This window comes from Dermacentor albipictus, unplaced genomic scaffold (assembly GCF_038994185.2).
Source record: "Dermacentor albipictus isolate Rhodes 1998 colony unplaced genomic scaffold, USDA_Dalb.pri_finalv2 scaffold_26, whole genome shotgun sequence".
Lineage (NCBI taxonomy): Eukaryota > Metazoa > Arthropoda > Arachnida > Ixodida > Ixodidae > Dermacentor > Dermacentor albipictus.
The window spans coordinates 623,571-640,593 of record NW_027225580.1 but is presented as its reverse complement, the minus strand read 5'-3'; the positions used below and the strand labels follow the sequence as shown (position 1 = coordinate 640,593).

The following is a 17,023-nucleotide window of genomic DNA, read 5'->3' as shown; positions in this document are numbered from 1 at the left end:
AATGCAGCCGCCGTGGCCGGGATTCGATCCCGCGACAAAGAACCTATTTCCTCGTCATATTGGGGCATCCCTCGCGCTACACATGCAACAGCATCCCTCATTTCACGTCCTCTTGGAGTGGGTTCGGGCCATCAGGGAAAGCAGGGAAATGAGCGTGCTCACTTTCTCGCTCGCGAGTCTAAAATACCGAGCGCTCTTATTCCATGGCCTGACACCTATTGCGTCAGAATTCACCGCACTGAACACCGCATGCAAAGCCGCGCTAGGCTCCGCGAACTGCGCTCGTCTGCATCTACCCTTCATGCCCCCGATCCCTCCTTCACCCGCCACGACGGCTCCCTAATTCGTCAGGCTTAAACTCTACACTGTAAACACAAATGAGCCCATATGGGCGTTTTAACAGTTGATATGCCATTTTTCCCCTCTAGCCTAAAATGAGTACTCCCACGAGAAGAAGTAAAATAAGCTAGAACCATTATTATACCAACGGCCCCATTTGAAGGGCCATTGCGGTTGTAAAATGGGGGTTTTCAAGGAATAACGGTGGCGTACGGGAAAGTGGGAGTGTTGAAATACACCCATATCTGAGACGAGCCAAATAGAGAAAAGAATAACTCAGCCGTGACCAACAAGGCAGGCAGCCGCAGCGACAATTTCAGGATTATTTCTGCAGTCAGATTCGAAATATCCCGCGCAATGTGTGTCGGCGCTGTTTTTCTGTTCGGAGTGGCCGCGCCTTGGTGCTGCAGAGCGACGCCGAAAGTCGGAACTACGCGCGGAGGAACACAAGCCTTCGGAGCGCTCGCGCGCGCGCGTTGAAAGTTCAGCCATTTGTCAGCGGCTGCACATTCTTCTACCGTGGTGGATGTTTCACACTGCTTTGAACCCTCATGACTCCACGGTAAGTGACTTTGAACGATTATTACACGTTCTATGAGTGTGCATATGTTCTAAATGAGGAGACGCGCTGATATGACTTATTAAAGGTCTCAGTACAACATGGCGCGACAGTTGGCCGTCTAGAACCATTTTGCGCGATCACTGTGTTTCTTCGAGCTTTGTCGTAATCGAGGTGACTTGAGTGTTTAGGGTCAAGCGAGTGTACTTAAACATTAGAATTTTACACGATGAGGGACTGTGCCGCGTCTTTAATAGGGTGGATGTGAGCATTCGACATGTTCCCCGAAGCGCAAGCCACTACCATAATAGTTATGTGCAGTGCGAGGTGAGCTAAGCTTCGCCGCCTAACCACGGCCTGAAAATGTGGCGGCTCGTTAAGGGTTTACTGCGGTGCGCGTGTGTGAGTGTTTGTACAGCGATCATTTGAGCGAGAACCGGCGGCGCTTCCTTGTGCGCGGTATCTGCTAGCTGGCGCGTACGCGGCGCCAGTCCCCTAGCTCGTGCGATTGTGTGCAGTAGGTCGCTCACTAAGCGCGCATTGTGCAGATTTGCCAGTACGCTCCGTGCTATCGTTTGTGTCTCTTCGCGCCCACGCCGCTGATTGTGCAGGGAGTGTGCGACTGCGGCGTGTAGCATGTAGAGCCTGCGCCCGTCGACTTTGATCTACGGGCGTGAAATGTCGGCGGCGCGTTTGTGGTATTAAAAGCGTGTGGTGAGTTTCCAACGGCACTACGGGTCAACGCCGCATGAACTGCCGGTCAGAGTATAAGAAACGCTTTATAGTTTATAGTTAGCCTACTGCTTGGCGGTAACAGTGTCCTTCTTTGATTCAGATTACTGGATACGCCGTCACTTGAACCTCGGCGGCCGGAGCAGGTGAGTACCAGTGGCGCCGGCACCTCGGCGGCCAGAAAACGATGCCTGTGCCGTGACGAGATATATCAATTTACGCGATAGAATTGCCGGCGAGGGCTCATACGGGCGCGTCGCTCCATGGCTGTGTTCTTTGCTGGAGGCCGCCACTACGCCTGCCGTGCACATACTACGCTACATCTATACAGTTGTTGCTTGTGCAATGCAATGTTGTTATTCAACAGCTGGCGCTGTGCACTGGATACCTGGACTTGTTTAATGTTTAATTACTTTGCTGCTTTGCCGTTGCGTATTGGGTACAGATATTGAGTTTTGAATTCTAGGTGCCAAATTCACACAAAAAAGTGGCGCTTTTCAACTCAGGATCATATCACACATCATAGCATCATCCTATATTGCACGAATATTAATAACAAAATTTCTACTGCTGGTGAAAAAAGAAAGGCAGACCGATCAACCTGTATCTGTGAGAAAAATGTGCTTGGTCTGCCATCGTCTATTATAAAAAGGTAATACTTTGGTATTCAATGTCAGTAACACTCATAAGTTATGCATCCTTTTGTGTGAAATAATGTCTTAGAAGCCATTCATTGTAAGGGATCAGTAAACATCTCATAGCTTAAGTAGTGCATAAGTGTATGAGTTAGGCAAAGGTTTTAGTTTGTAAAGAACAAAGCCATTAAGGTATAAAATTTTGGCAAGCTTAGTTTAACAATAAGCTGACATATATACAAAACCTAATGTAGCAGCAGATGCTCTCCAAGATAAACTGGCGACCAGCTTTTTCGTGTTCCATGTGATCATTGTAGTGTCAACTTTTTCTCTTTTATTTCAGGACTGTGGTTGCGGCTGTTTCGTTGCCAGCTGTGAGGATGAAGCAGCTTCATAACCGGAGATCAGTCGCCTCCCATCAGTTTCTCTTTTCAGCAATAGAGGTCTTGGTATGCTCTTACCTAGAGTTTACTTTTATTACCCTATATGTTTTAAGTGCAATGGCTAGTTTAGCGGCATCACTTAATTGGTGTGACACCTGTTCCACGGGACATATGCAGGTTATCCCACGTAACTTCAGCAGACTTTAAAAAATATGCATGTGCCACCTAGCTGCACAGAACCTAGGTAATGTTGTTTCCTGTCTCTTGGAAATACTTAGATTTTCTGCATTTTGCCTAATTACCTAATTATTCTTAATCGAATAATCAACTCAGATATTATAATTAGATAAAAAGTCTCAATTATAAAATTGTAGTGCAACATGAACATTTTCCAGTACAGCTTTTTGTGGCTCAATATGTGCCACATAACGTGTATGTAGGAGCATGAAAGAAGCCTGAGAATCCCGCAGAGTGCCTTGAGTGTGTGTGTGACAGCACCTGTGTTGTGTTCTTCCATCGGTCCTCGTCTTTTGTGCTGTACAAACATGTCGACCTCAAATGGCCAGTCCCGTGGCAGCTTTGCATGTATTTGAGTGTGTGCCCTGTATAGGCATGTGTGTTCCAGTAAGAAAAAAAATACTGAAGGAGCCTAACGTGATGTATTTCAGGACAAGTGTATGATGTAAATTACTATGTGAAAATAGGAAACCGAAACAAGACTTCACAGTAGAGATATGCAGGTGTGTGCATCAGCATAATGATAAAACCCTCGTGCAAGTTTACAAAAATATTCATTAAGTTAGTTTCTGTCATTCTTCTCTGTCACATTATTATTGCAAAAATGTGCTCTCTAGTATTGCATCATTAAAAACACAGTTCAAATACATCATTTGCTGGCACCTTCACATTCATAGCAACATAGAGAGGAATGGTTAAAAATTTGCTTTGCTTCTCTGACCTTCATTTTAGGTCCTTCTCATGTTTGCTGAGCTTCTTAATGTATCATAGACACCCTCCAGTGTTTACAGGCAGCTTGAGCACATTATGCCAGATTGTGAAGAAACTGCAGAGGTCGCAGTGTCTATAGCGGTGCCCGGTATATGCAAGTTTCTTGCATGATGCATTATGCTCAGTACCAATTAGATTAAGTTATCATTTTAGCAAAAATCTTTGTTTTCCAGATATATATCAATGTGTGTCCAAAGAACTGCACTTTTTAAAAGAGTTGCTCATTCTCTAAGTCTACTGTTCGGTGTTGTAAAATGCATGTATGTTGGACAGCATAGTGTTTGGCCTTCACCTGAAGGTAGTAGTGGCCCATTTGCATGTGCATAAAGCTGCAGTAAGCCAAATGTGAAAAGATAAGGGCTAATACGATACAGTCATGTAGCAAAATTTACACATCAGCAAACTGTTTAATGCAATCCCTAGGAAAGTAAGCAAAAATATAAGAATGTGCTTATATGATAAACAGTACCTATGTTTCAGGTGCATGGCCTTCTACTGCCATATTCCATAACAGTTCATTATTTAACACCTTAAAACTGTTGGCCCTGTTTATGTCTAACTGCTTTAACTTCGAAAATTTTCATTGATTGCACTATGAAGGTTTTGGCCGTGACTTAAGCCACTGCCAGAAATATATTTATAGTTGTGGCCGTCCTATGTGTGATAAGAAACATTTTGGAACCAGGTGACTGCTATGCAGTATGCTAAGTATGCGTATTAGTATGCGTATATTTTCATTGTAACCATGTATAAAATATGTATGTGCACATCTCGAAGCCATAGACTGTGTAATTTTAATTGAAGGTGTTATTTTGTGGAGTAGGTTTTTTTGTAAGCATTCTCTATAATTTGCACTACATTAAGGTGTAGTGAAGCCAAGCGAAAAATATTGTCAAGACAAAATGGCTAAAGTACATCCTTAAGAGTCTTAAGCGCATTTGGATGACTTTACAGCATGTAGCAAAACAACAATGGGAACAGAGGTGCTTAATTTTTGTTCATTATTACCATATGGCACCAGCTTGCAATGAAGACAAAAGAGGAAGAGAAATGAAGTGCACCAAAGGGCAACTCTATCCTGATGGGAGCTGCATTCACATCAGCATGGTGCATGTAATCTTTGAGTTATAGCAGCAGCTGTCCACCTGTTCACTTTGTTGCACATTTGTATTGTTTATGTACTAAGTCTGGCCCTGGAAGTGTTAGGCAGTGCCACTTGTGGCGTTGGTGCGGCATGCAACACATCCTTCTAACCACAGGTGTCATGTATTATGTGAACCTAATTCATGTAATGCACAAAAGTTCCATTTGAAAAGGATGTGCCATATTTGTCACCATTGCCATGAGTAGCGCTGGCTGACAGTCACAGGGCGAGACGTTAACCTTGCTCAGCTATTATGCAAAACTATTTTACATACAAATGTAGTAATTAGTATACATGCCAAAAGCCTCACAGAATAAAATTTTTGATCCGCATCTTACAACGATTGTTATTTTGCTTTACCTCAGGGGGCCTTTCTACCGGTGTTGCATCCTGTGACTGACCACTCCAACGATCTTGGCAGAATCGTTATGCAGGTGTGTTCTTTTGTGATTCTCTGTACTGATATTTTGTAGTTTACGTTCGATGTAAATGCACAGATCGAATGAAAAACAGGTTAAAAGATGAGCTCACATGCACTGTGTCCAAACGTTCGTGAGGAAGGAAAATCTTTGTTAAAAGTTGTAATTATAGCAACACAAGAGAGTGTGCACATCGAACCACTAGTACCTAGCAAGCCTTATACACAGCATTATACCGTAGAAGCCAAAACATCAGGCGAAAACCTGTACTAAACTAGGGACTGTATTAAAACGTTTTGGAGGCTTGAAGTATTTCTTGGGTTACTCGGTCTAATTGCTTGAACTGAACTACGTGTCTTGCAAAACAGTTTGCATTCGCATTTGATACAATCTGCAGCAAGATCTGAACAAAGGGCTGCAATACTGTAAGGGCTTCCTATTGAAGTAGCAACCAGTCTTCCCAGTGTACTGCAGCCTCAGGAAAATGAAATGTGGTACACTGCACCACATGCACACACCACAAAATTTAATCCATAAGCATCTTTACACTGTGCTTGTGCAGGACTGGGGAACTGGCTGTTTGTTCGTGACCGAAACAACTACGTACATCAAGACTGTACTGGGAAGCCACTATCTTTTTCAGTTAGTGTAACAGTCCATAAACATATGGATTTACATGAACATTTTGTCTGCCACACTTCTCATTGTCGTTTTTTTGCGCTCTTACTTTGATGGCTAGGAGACATTTCAGGCTCGCTGAAGAGACAGGTAGCCCAGTAGCTGCCCTCACAAAGTTGTTATTTTGATTTTTAAGAGCCAACTTGCTTTGGACAATGCTGAATAACACATCAAAAGGCCCGGGATTATTGACGAGGTTAGAATGACTTTGAAAGAAGTTTATGAGTGTTCTTTTTCAACTCTGATCTGTCTGCTGAGATCAAATCATGTCAGCTTTTAATGAAGCAATGTTCAGGTTGGAAAATTGCAAGGCTGTGTGGGCACTCAAACAACATCAATGCTTCAGCTAGCTGAAGTTGCTCCATGACATCAAGGCAGAAGCAAATGACATGGCAAAGGAAAGGTTGATGGACAAAGGACTCTTGGTGGCTATTATGTAGGTTCAAGGGCTATTGCACTGAGTAAGAAAATGTGTTCCCGATACAGCGTGAACATAGTGTTAATGCTGAAGAACAAACTGTCACCACCTGCCTAGTCCTACACAAGCACGTGCACAAAAAGGGACGCCTGTTGGCCTTGAGGGCCACCACTAGAGAGATCAGCTGCTATCGCTATTACATCGAATGTGACATTAGATGACTATAGTTCACACCTTTGCTGCAGCTCGCTGGCTGGGCAATTGAAGCCTTGATTGTAAGGTTGAAAAGTTTCAATCTCAAGGTGGCAATTTAGTTGCCAACTCTTACAGCATGGTTCACTACTCAGTGATGCAGTGCTGGACGTATTCGACCAAGCCTGGTGCGAGTTCTCATGAGTGCCTATGCTCAAGCTGCCGCTAGATACTTAGTTCATAAAGTCACTGAAAACGAAATATGGTCATCGAAAGAGTCATGAAACGATGCACGCAAGGTTTGTAGTGTGCTCACTTGGTATGACATTAGTCAAAACACCCTGTGTAGATGTTCCAAAAGGACTTCTTGGGCAAGTTGGTGCTTAGATTTCCTAGGTATATTTGTGGTGCAAAATACATTTCTTGAAAGGGACAGAAGAAAGGTAGACAGTGAAGTGCCAAACTACCAACTGTTTAATGACAGCCTGAACAAACGTATAGAAGAAAATACAACTTCCGCTCAAGCGCGGGGAGCCTAGGTGCGACAGAGCAGCATGGTCGCGATAACATACTTTGGATGAAGCACATTTCTGCGGAAAAAAGCACATTTCTGCACATTTTTGCGGAACTGCAAGGGAGTTGGAAGCATTTTATATTAAAAAGAAAGGGTCTGATTGTGTCAGCGATACATCTATCGTACTATATTCCGCAGAAATGTGCTTCATCCAAAGTATGTTATCATGACCATGTTGTTCTGTCACACCTTGGCTCCCTGCGCATGAGCGGAAGTTGTATTTTCTTCTATACGTTTGTTCAGGCTGTCATTAAACAGTTGGTAGTGTGGCACTTCACTGTCTTCCTTTTTTCTGTCCCTTTTCAAGAAATGTATTTTGCGCCACAAAGTATACCTAGGAAACCCTGCGTAGAGATGCTGGCAGAAGTGCAGCAGATGTGTGGATTGAGGAGAAAAATATAAGCTATTCAAGTTCCACATATAACAGACTGATAATAAATCGTCGTTCAGCAAGAACTCTGACAAAAGGGGCAAGCCGCACTCCCCACGACAAATGCTATAAAAACAGTAGGGTTATTGCAGCAAAATTGCCTATAGCTCTTTTGTGAAAGATCATGCCAACTGAATAACTAATATAAAAGCATCAAGTTGCTCCAATAAAAGCATTTGTTACAGTACACACCAGACTGGGATGTAAGGTCTAGATTGTTTTGGAGCCAAGATGCCCACAAGCAATGCTTAAAACATGTAAACACTTGGAAGTAACTGTGAATAAACTGCTGCCATGATTAAACTGCTGATTAAACTGATTAACACTTCACAGCTGGTATCACACAATGTTGTTTTCTATGCCACGGAAAGATTACAGCACGTGGGGGCCACAATTATTCTAGAGGCCAATACAGACAGGGTGCCAGCAAGCATGGACTAAAGATTTTCCATGTACATTGATGTAGTCTACCACATTTGGTTTTCTTGGGGGCACAGTCATATTGGAGTAACAATTTTCTGCCTGAATATTCATCGCAGGGAGCACTGCAGCCAGCTAAAGCGAGTTTCTTGTTCACAGCTTGCCACAGATGTAGACTTGACCCATTTTTCTAGGCAGATTTGTTGGGTTGAAGAAAGAACACAGAGTAACTTAAGAACTTTATTTCTTCTAGATTTAAGGTGTGGGGCCAGGCTGTTAACCATTGTTTTAAAAATTTGACCAAACCGGGAAAGATTCTTTTTTGAAAGTCTTCTCGTATCAGCTTGATATACTAGTCCCTGGCTTAGTATGCGTGCGTGTGCTGTGGCTTTTTCTTAGTTTGTTTAAAAGGTCGTTTTCCTTTTGAGTGTTCCAGTCGCAAGGAAATCACAAATATATTTTGATTTCAGCAACCTTTGTCACATTACACAATTCCTTTACATGTTGCAACCAAGCTTATTCTTTAAACACATGCCTTTCTTTCAGCATGAAAAAAAACATCTTAGATATATGAAACAAGGCAAAAATGGCTGCTTATGCATTTGTATGATATTCGAACTGAGAGGGGTGAGAAGTAATAAAATGTTCTACTTTCATAATTTTTCTACCATGTGCATAACATTTCTCAATAGGAATGAAGCAATGAATAAAGGGAAAGTCAGACATCCACCCGTTCGTAGCAATCGCTACGAAGGAAACCCATACGGATTCCTCGAAAGAAAGGCCTCATAGTTGAAGAAAAATTCGTCCTGGTCCGGGACTCGAACCCGGGACCACCGCCTTTCCGGGGCAGCAGCCGGTCTACGATCTGAGCTAACCAGGATTTTCCCTTTATTCATTACTTCTCTCCACCTTGCGGGTTTCCGCAGAACTACTACGTCAAACTCTTGCCTTTGCTTTGTGTTGTCGACAAATTCGACTTCGCCCTGCCATCTGCTAGCCGCCTGGTTAGCTCAGATGGTAGAGCGGCTGCCCCGAAAAGGCGGTGGTCCCGGGTTCGAGTCCCGGACCAGGACGAATTTTTCTTCAACTATGAGGCCTTTCTCTCGAGGAATCCGTATGGGTTTCCTTTGTAGCGATTGCTACGAATGGGTGGAGTCTGACTTTCCCTTTATTCATTGTTTCATTCCTATTGAGAAATGTTATGCACATGGTAGAAAAATTATGAAAGTAGAACATTTTATTACTTCTCACCCCTCTCAGTTCGAATATCATACAAATGCATAAGCAGCCATTTTTGCCTTGTTTCGTCTATCTAAGATGTTTTTTTCATGCTGAAAGAAAGCCATGTTGGGGCGACCAAAAATGGCATGTGCGATAAAGATAAGCACAGATGTCCCGTCAGTGTTGCTGTCAAACAAGAAATTGTGATATTGAGCGACTGAGCAAAATAACTAGATGTGTGCTTGCCGAACTATAGCTGGCATTTGCACCTTGATTGTGACTTAGCTACCAGAAGAAATTTGTTTTGTCTTGTTCTTTTTCTGTTAAAATTTAGTTATTTCTTTGTTTACTTTCGTTTGGGTTTTTGTAGCTATATCATGTGCACATGTGACCAATAATGCCGTCTGGAAGTTAGTGGTTGTTGGTATTTCTCACTGCCTGTCGTTTGTTCAGTGTGTACTAAAGTCAAAAGAGCACCAACCAGTATAAATCAGTGTGCTGAATTTGTTTTCTTGTGTTAGTGCAAATGATCTGACTGGTTATGTGTCCAAATAAACAATTAGATTATGAAAACAGAGTTCATCAGAACATGTCATTTGTTTTACTTATAATTAGCTTATTTCAACTGCAGAACCCACATGTTCAGGCATTTAGATTTAAGTAGAACAAGTCTTTTTGCGATTGTTAGTTCTGAACAGGTGAGAGCAGTGCTCAGGACACAAAGTGAGTCCACATAGATAAATGGCAGGGTGCACTGTGCACGGACCTGATAATTGATGTGTTTTTGCAACAGAGAAGCAAATAAATATCTAGTAACACCTTGTCAAAGGCACGAAAGCACATAGAGGCAAGGGTTGGCCACTTTCCTGTAACTTCAGAATACAGGTGCTGCACTGACACATACATCTCTTTTTTGTTATTATGCGAAGCATACTAGCCGCACAACCACGCTCTTCCTTGCTGCGCCGCCCGCGGCTGCGTAGCTACCATATGACGTCATAACAGCTGCAAAAGCGGAGGCTCAACTCGTGCGCTTGCTTGCGGCCGCGTAGCTACATAGCCGGGTCTCAGCTCGTGCGCTCGCCTCCATGAGTTGTTTCTTCGTCTAGCCGAACCAAATATAGCCAAGCAACAGCAGTTCACCAGGATAAACAGTGGTTCAACAACTAAAATAAAGGCTAGTATGCTTCGCATCCTGGGCTTAACCTTATTTAAGCCACAGCCATTTTTTTGTGGGATTTGATTAGTTTCGGGGTTAATGGTTGCTGCTTTCGCTAACATGTTGCACTTGTGATATTCGGGACATCATTTCTACTATTTACAGTGTATGTACCCTAATGGTGACATAGTGGTTCTTAATCGTGAAGGCTCTCATTCAAATATTGCCTGGTCTACATATGCTTTTCTTCATGCAAAAAAATAAGATATACTACGTTTGTGTCCGAAGGAAATAAACTGAGTGGTGTCTATTATTGCACATAAATCTATGCTTAGTTGTGTTAACATTTTTGCATAATTTCAACAACTTATTTGGTGCATTTCTGTAACATTCACACTCTGGCTTATCCACTTAGGTGTAACGAATAATAAAGGCAGAAAAGTAAAGCATTGCAGTGGATTTAACCTACTGCTGTTGATTCTGTTACCTTTTCGCAGCTTTTCTTTTTGGAAAACCATATGTATAAAAGCACGTTTTGACCAAATAGGCTGCTGTTTGCGAGGCTTTGCAAGCACCACTATAACGTGACAAAAGCAGTGTGGCCATTTGGTTATACAAATTCTGGTGTATTGGCACCACAAAAAGTAAACGAAGAAAGATATGTACGCATGACACAAGCACCGGCTCTCACTTCAAGCTTTAAAATAAGGAAACGCAATATTTAATAACAGGTGGAAACATTATGTGATGATATCTGTTAAAAGAAATTCTTTATGCCTTGCAACTAATGGATCACTGATACATTTATCATTCTTTTTAAATGTTGCAAACCACAATTACCTTGCATGTTGTCAGGTCATAATACCTCGCTACAACGCAAGTTTTGTAGAACACAGTACCACGGTCACATTCTTTGCAGCATTTACCATTGTGTGAGGGAGGGTTGTTTCACACAGATGACTCATACTGCCTCAATCTCCCTGATTTCGCAATAATAGAGCATCCCATCTGTCCGATGTAGGCACGGCCTTGTGATGGCAACAGACTACGCAACGCTTGCGGTCTAGCTCACTAGATGCATATTGTGCTTCAAGCCACAACCAACCTCTTTCTTTTTTTGGCTTCTGCCTTTTGTTGCAGCACAAAACTCTTAACAAGGGCCTGAGAAAAAGGATTTGCGCAACTAAATCAGGCATGACTAGGGAATATAATGAATGAGATGATGAAGTAAAGAAGTGGTTGCAGTTGTTTCGTATGCATTTGGGATTTTCGTGAGTAATTGTGTAGCTGGTCCCTACGGGCAAACATTTTTTTTTGTATGAAACATGTGAAGAGAGATTTGCTCTGATGAGAAAAAAAGACTGAAGCCAGGAAAACAAACTAATTTGTTTGTTGCGTGCAGCACAATTTGCAGGCGTTGCTCTGTGCAACGGAGGTTATGTACAGTCTGCCATTCCTATCCAGTCATGCTTGCATTGCATAGACATGCATTGTAATAATTTGAGATTGAGGCTAATGAAGTTTGTGTGCAACAACTCTCATCCGCACATTGTGATGCACTGCAAAATAGAGTGGTTTGTTCCAGTGTTCTTCGAAACTCGTTGCCAGAAATTATGAGCAAATGTACATAAGATAATTAAGCTTTGGCAGATTAGCGTGAAAAGGACAAATGCATCGGTCATTCTCAGTTAAATTGCACGAAGAATTTGTTTTTGAATTAATAACGTCACCTCCTGTCACTACGTGTTGTATATGTCTGTTTTCATATTAAAGTCAGAGTTGAGGTTAAGCACTTGCGTCCTGCATGTCTTTGTCTTCGTTTGCTTCTGTGGTGCCATTACACCAGAGTAAATCCATGACAGGAGCTGCCAGTCCATGCAGTTATACTACATTGGGCTCAGTACGGCTGGCAGCCTCAATGTGACGAGTGCGAAGTAGCAGTAGGAACTTCAGAAGGGTAGAATTTTGTGTCAGTTGGTGGCGCATGTTATAGTATGGTGAAGCGCTATAGATGAAACAGTGTGAGGCGAGACAGATGAGAAAGTACTACAGAGAACTGTGAAAGTTTACTGGAAAGTTTCGCTGCAGCAGGACAATGCGTGCATTATCCTGGTGCAGCAAAATTTGCCAATGTTCGTAGTTGTCAGTAGCACTTCCCCATCTACATCACACTTCACTATACACTAATAGCAGTAACAACAGCAACCAACTGACCCAAGCAATAATCAATGTCGACAGAATTGCCAAATTGTAAGAGAAATGTTTCAGTGTAACACATGTTTTGTTAACTGACAAGTAAATGGCACACATATCGGCAAACCGATGATCAGGTGCATTTTTCATGCACATACAATATTTCGTACAACTGCTTCCTGCTTTGGTTTTTTATGGCTTTTAGGAAGCATTCCAAAGTACTGAACTGTTTGACTGTTCTAATAATAAATCTGCAGTCAGCCAGCACTGTCATTACTGTATACGCCCTTACTTCGTCAGTGTTCTTCGCGCTGTTCCCAACTAAATATGAATATCCAAATAACCATTTTTTTAATTTTTAGGTTATGAAGAGAATACCCTTAATATGTAATTAGAAAAATTTTCTCAATTTTAGGAAGAAGTCCGGCTGGCCCCAAGCCTGGTGTGAAATGATGAAATGGCACTCCACATCAATTCATGTTTACTTGTCGTCATAACCAGTCTGTTAGCTTAAGTTTTGGTTCTTCCTATTGAATTCTCAAGAAAGGTATCAACTCTGTCATTCATTGAAAACGAATTTTTGCACTTGGGGACGCAGCCATGCACGAAGCCTTTTAGCTCATTAATATTTTTATTCTTAATGAAAGTGCAGCTCCTGCGTGGAGCAATGGGTTGAATAAGACGAGGGTAAATGAAAAGATTGCGACATTAATTGTCAACAGTTGTCCAACAAAAAAAGTCTCAAGCTGGAGCCAACATCATTGCAAGGAAACCAAATGGCTCCAGCCTGAGACATTCGTTGTTCAACCTGGCAAGTCTCCTTGTCGAAATATTTCCTCTAGCCTGAGACCTATATCCACCCTCGACCAACAATACACCCATACATTTGGCAACCCATGGCAAGGTAACAAATTCACACTCAAAGAAAGAGAATGTAGTGTGCACCCTGGAAGGTAGCATGAACAGTATTTTATTTACTTAATGAAATGCAGGTTTGCTATCCAACTACTTTATTTCGATCCCCATTTTATAACTGGACAGCATGGTTCCTCAGAGAGAATATTTATTCGAAGCTCCCACAATTTTGCTCCTGTATGTCCGTTAAATCTGTCCTGGTTGCTACACTACCAGCCCTGTCTGCAATTGCATAGCAGTGTTTTGAGTATGCATCCCAATTCAAAAGAATAGTTAGGCATTTACCTCAGAATGTCTGCTACTGCGTTGCAGCTTGAATTCTATATCTAGGTGGTGACTGTGATGCCATGTGCTTTTTAAATAAGACCAATATGCTATCTGAAGTGCAATTAAATGCAATCTCAAATGACCTCAGCTCGGGGAATGACATGATTGGAAACCAATGTGACCAGGAGGATTTGATTTCTGAAAACAAGGCACTTAAACATGAGAAACCAGTACTAATCTCGTCTAAAGATGCTGTTATTGGGTATGATAGGGGAGTTACTTGTTCGTGGCTGCATTTGCAGCATGTTACATTGCTGGCTTTATATATTGCACTGGGTACAGTGAAATGTTGCTGCTTGCACACTATTCAACTAAACATGGTAGCCATGCTAAAGTGTCCATGCAGAACACAACTCATCCGCTATTAAGGGCTGCAGTGGAACCTTCATAAACAAAAATCGCTTAAGCGAAACTGCCGCTTAAACAGGACACCATCCTGATGGTTGGTTGGCTCTCTGCAATGTCTCGCACTAAATAGAATGCCTGGTAAATGGAACCAACTTCCCTGGCCCCTTGAGGCTCCATTTAAAGAGTACCCACTGTAAAAAATATAGGGGGATCCTTTTCGGAACTTTCGCAAATCTAGACGTAAACAAAACTGCATTTCAGTGGGAGTGAAATGCAAAAGCACCCGTGTACTTCGATTTAGGTGCATGTTAAAGAACCCCAGGTTGTCCAGATTAATCCGGTGTTACTCGCTATGGCACGTCTCATAATCAGCAGGTGGGTTCTGGTTTGTAAAATACGGTTTATTTTTAATAGCCTGCTCAGAAATACAGCCCAGTAACTACATTAAATTATGTAGCTTGTTTGTGTGTTGAGTCCCAATCTTTTAATTTAGTACTTTGACATTTATCATATTTGTGTGCTAGTCCATGCAAAATACCACTGATCAGCCTCATTATACAAGCCACTGTTAATTTATAATGGCTTAGTCAAGCAACTTAAACTTAAACAAACACCTAAGACGGACCACAAAAGGAACATACGACACATCGAGGCTAATAACTTCTTTATTTCTTCGTCGTCGATGCAATATAAACCCTAGACCACACAACCGTGCAGGCAATCAGATTACATTACAGAGATCTGCCAAATTATCACATAAGCAAACGTAGGAAGTCGAATTCAGATGGGTGCAGGGACAAAGATATCTCACTGATGCAATTATCGCCTTGCCTTTTTATGTGGTAGGCCTCTATGGTAAGCCGCGCGTGCTCATTCTTGTTTTTGCCTAGAATCGACGTCCCGTCAAGTTGTGCCTCACAATTGTTGCAAGAGTTTGTATGCGCACCAAGGTGCGCTGCTCTATCTACATTGGTGTTTACTTTTTGCGCATGTTCCCTGAGTAGCTCATTGACGCAATGCCCTATCTAGCCAAGCTATATCTTACCACATGAGAGTGGAATGGTGTAAACCACGCCGACAGCGCGCGACACGTATGAAGCACTATGCCGAATTTGGCCTCCTCCTCTGCTCTCTCCACAGGTGCGTGAGCATAGCTTTAAAAGCTTGTTCGGCGAAGAAAAGGCCAAAGGAACACTATGCCTGCAAGCAACTCCCTTGAGTTGATAGATGACCTTATGTATTTAAGGGACCACGCAGGGAACATGCGCAAAAAAGTACACAAGAATGTAGGTAGAGGAGTGCAGCTTGTTGCGCATGCAAACCCTTACAACAGTTGTGAGACACGACTTGATAGGACGTCGATTCTTGGCAAAAGCAAGAATGAGCATGCGCAGCTTGCCTTAGAGGCCTACCACATAAAAAGGCAAGGCGATAATTGCATCAGTGACATATCTTTCTCCCTGCACCCATCTGAATTTGACTTCCTACGTTTGCTTATGCGGTAATTTGGTAGATCTCTGTAATGTAGTCTGTGCGGTTGTGTGGCCTAGGGTTTATATATGCATCGATGACAAAGAAATAAAGAAGTTGTCAGTTAGCTCCAGTGTGTGCCGTATCTGCCTTTTGTGGTCCGTCTTAGGTGTGTGCGCTGTAAGTTTAAGTTCAGAATTATGTACCAACTAGGCCCAAATGGAGTTTTACTGTTAGTCAAGTAAGCTCAATATATAGTCTGTGCAAAAGTGTGGAGCGTCAGTGCAAAGTAACAGTTCAAACACATGGCTGTGTAGTTACAGTTTAGTATGAAACGAGATAAGATTTCTTAGCATTTCTTTCATTTCCTAATTTCATTGTGTTAAGATATGTAGAATACTAGTAACTGGCATGCATGCCTACAGTGTACAGTATTCTTTTTTAAAATCCAGACAATTATTTTACTGGGGCAGAAATTTGCTTTCTTTTGGGCCCGAAAGTGAACATATATTTCTTACGTTTGGTGTTTAATAAATTTTCTTTGCTGTCAGTGTGTGTCTCGTGCATTTTTCCTTTCAGCAAGTAGCAACTGATCTCGAAGGCGTTTGCTGGCCTCGGAGGAACTTCCGGTAACTAGCATTTTCGATAGGACGATTGTATAAAAGCTTTGCAACGAGGGGCTCTGTGATCAGCGAAAGGAAAAAATGAAGACGGGCAGTGACGGGTTCATTCACCATTGGACCACGTGTGCGCGTGACTTGGTCGATTCAGCGGTGGCCGTGTGCCGTTGATTGGACCACGTGTGGCGAGCCCGCGGCGAAATGCTCCGTGGCGGTACGCCACGCCTATGCAGCAGCAGACGGAATACCGGAGGCCACCGTGTCGGACGCCGGCGTTCGCTCCGAGCAGGTGCGACGCCTGCTCGGTTGGCAGCTCACGGACGGACGAGTTCCCTTGAGCCTTGATCGCCGGCGTTCGACATTTTGGCCTGCGGCGTTCCGTCTGATGCTGCGTAAGCGCGGGACCCGCGCCACCAAGCATTTCGCTACGTGCTTGCCGCACCTAAACTAAAATGCCTTTAATTCCTTCACAAAACTCCCATTGTACCTCCCCGTCAAATGGGGGTGAAGGGGGTGAAGTGGGCGTATTACGGTACCCCCGTTGTGTGCCCAATTAATGCCCATGTCAATGGGAGTTTTATCGTACGCCCATTCAATGGGAGGAAAAAGATGTACAAAAGGGAATGCGCTAGAGGACAAGCAAAAAACGCCCATCTGGGTGTTTTATTGTTTACAGTGTAACATTGGCGAATGACGCCACGCAACACATTATTGAACAACGCCGCGGCCACCCGGCATGCCCTGTGTGCGGCGGCTATACCAACGTTCGCCACACGTATTGGTTTTGCCTCCGTGCGCAGTCCTCGCCTTACTACCTCCCCACCTCTTCCCTGAAC

General features: G+C 42.9%; 1 long non-coding RNA gene and 1 other non-coding gene across 3 annotated transcripts; both read left to right on the top strand.

The window, feature by feature from the left end:
- The first annotated feature begins 497 nt into the window (after nt 1-497).
- LOC139052549 (uncharacterized) lies at nt 498-16,117 on the top strand. 2 transcript variants are annotated; one of them, XR_011509963.1, is made up of 5 exons: nt 498-901; nt 1,734-1,776; nt 2,609-2,708; nt 5,166-5,234; nt 12,923-16,117. It is a non-coding gene; the product is annotated as an uncharacterized lncRNA (long non-coding RNA). The 2 variants fall into 2 exon arrangements; XR_011509962.1 differs by having other exon boundaries at nt 2,609-2,714.
- On the top strand, nt 8,934-9,008 carry TRNAF-GAA (transfer RNA phenylalanine (anticodon GAA)). The gene has a single exon. It is a non-coding gene; the product is annotated as a tRNA-Phe (tRNA).
- Nucleotides 16,118-17,023: the final 906 nt, after the last annotated feature.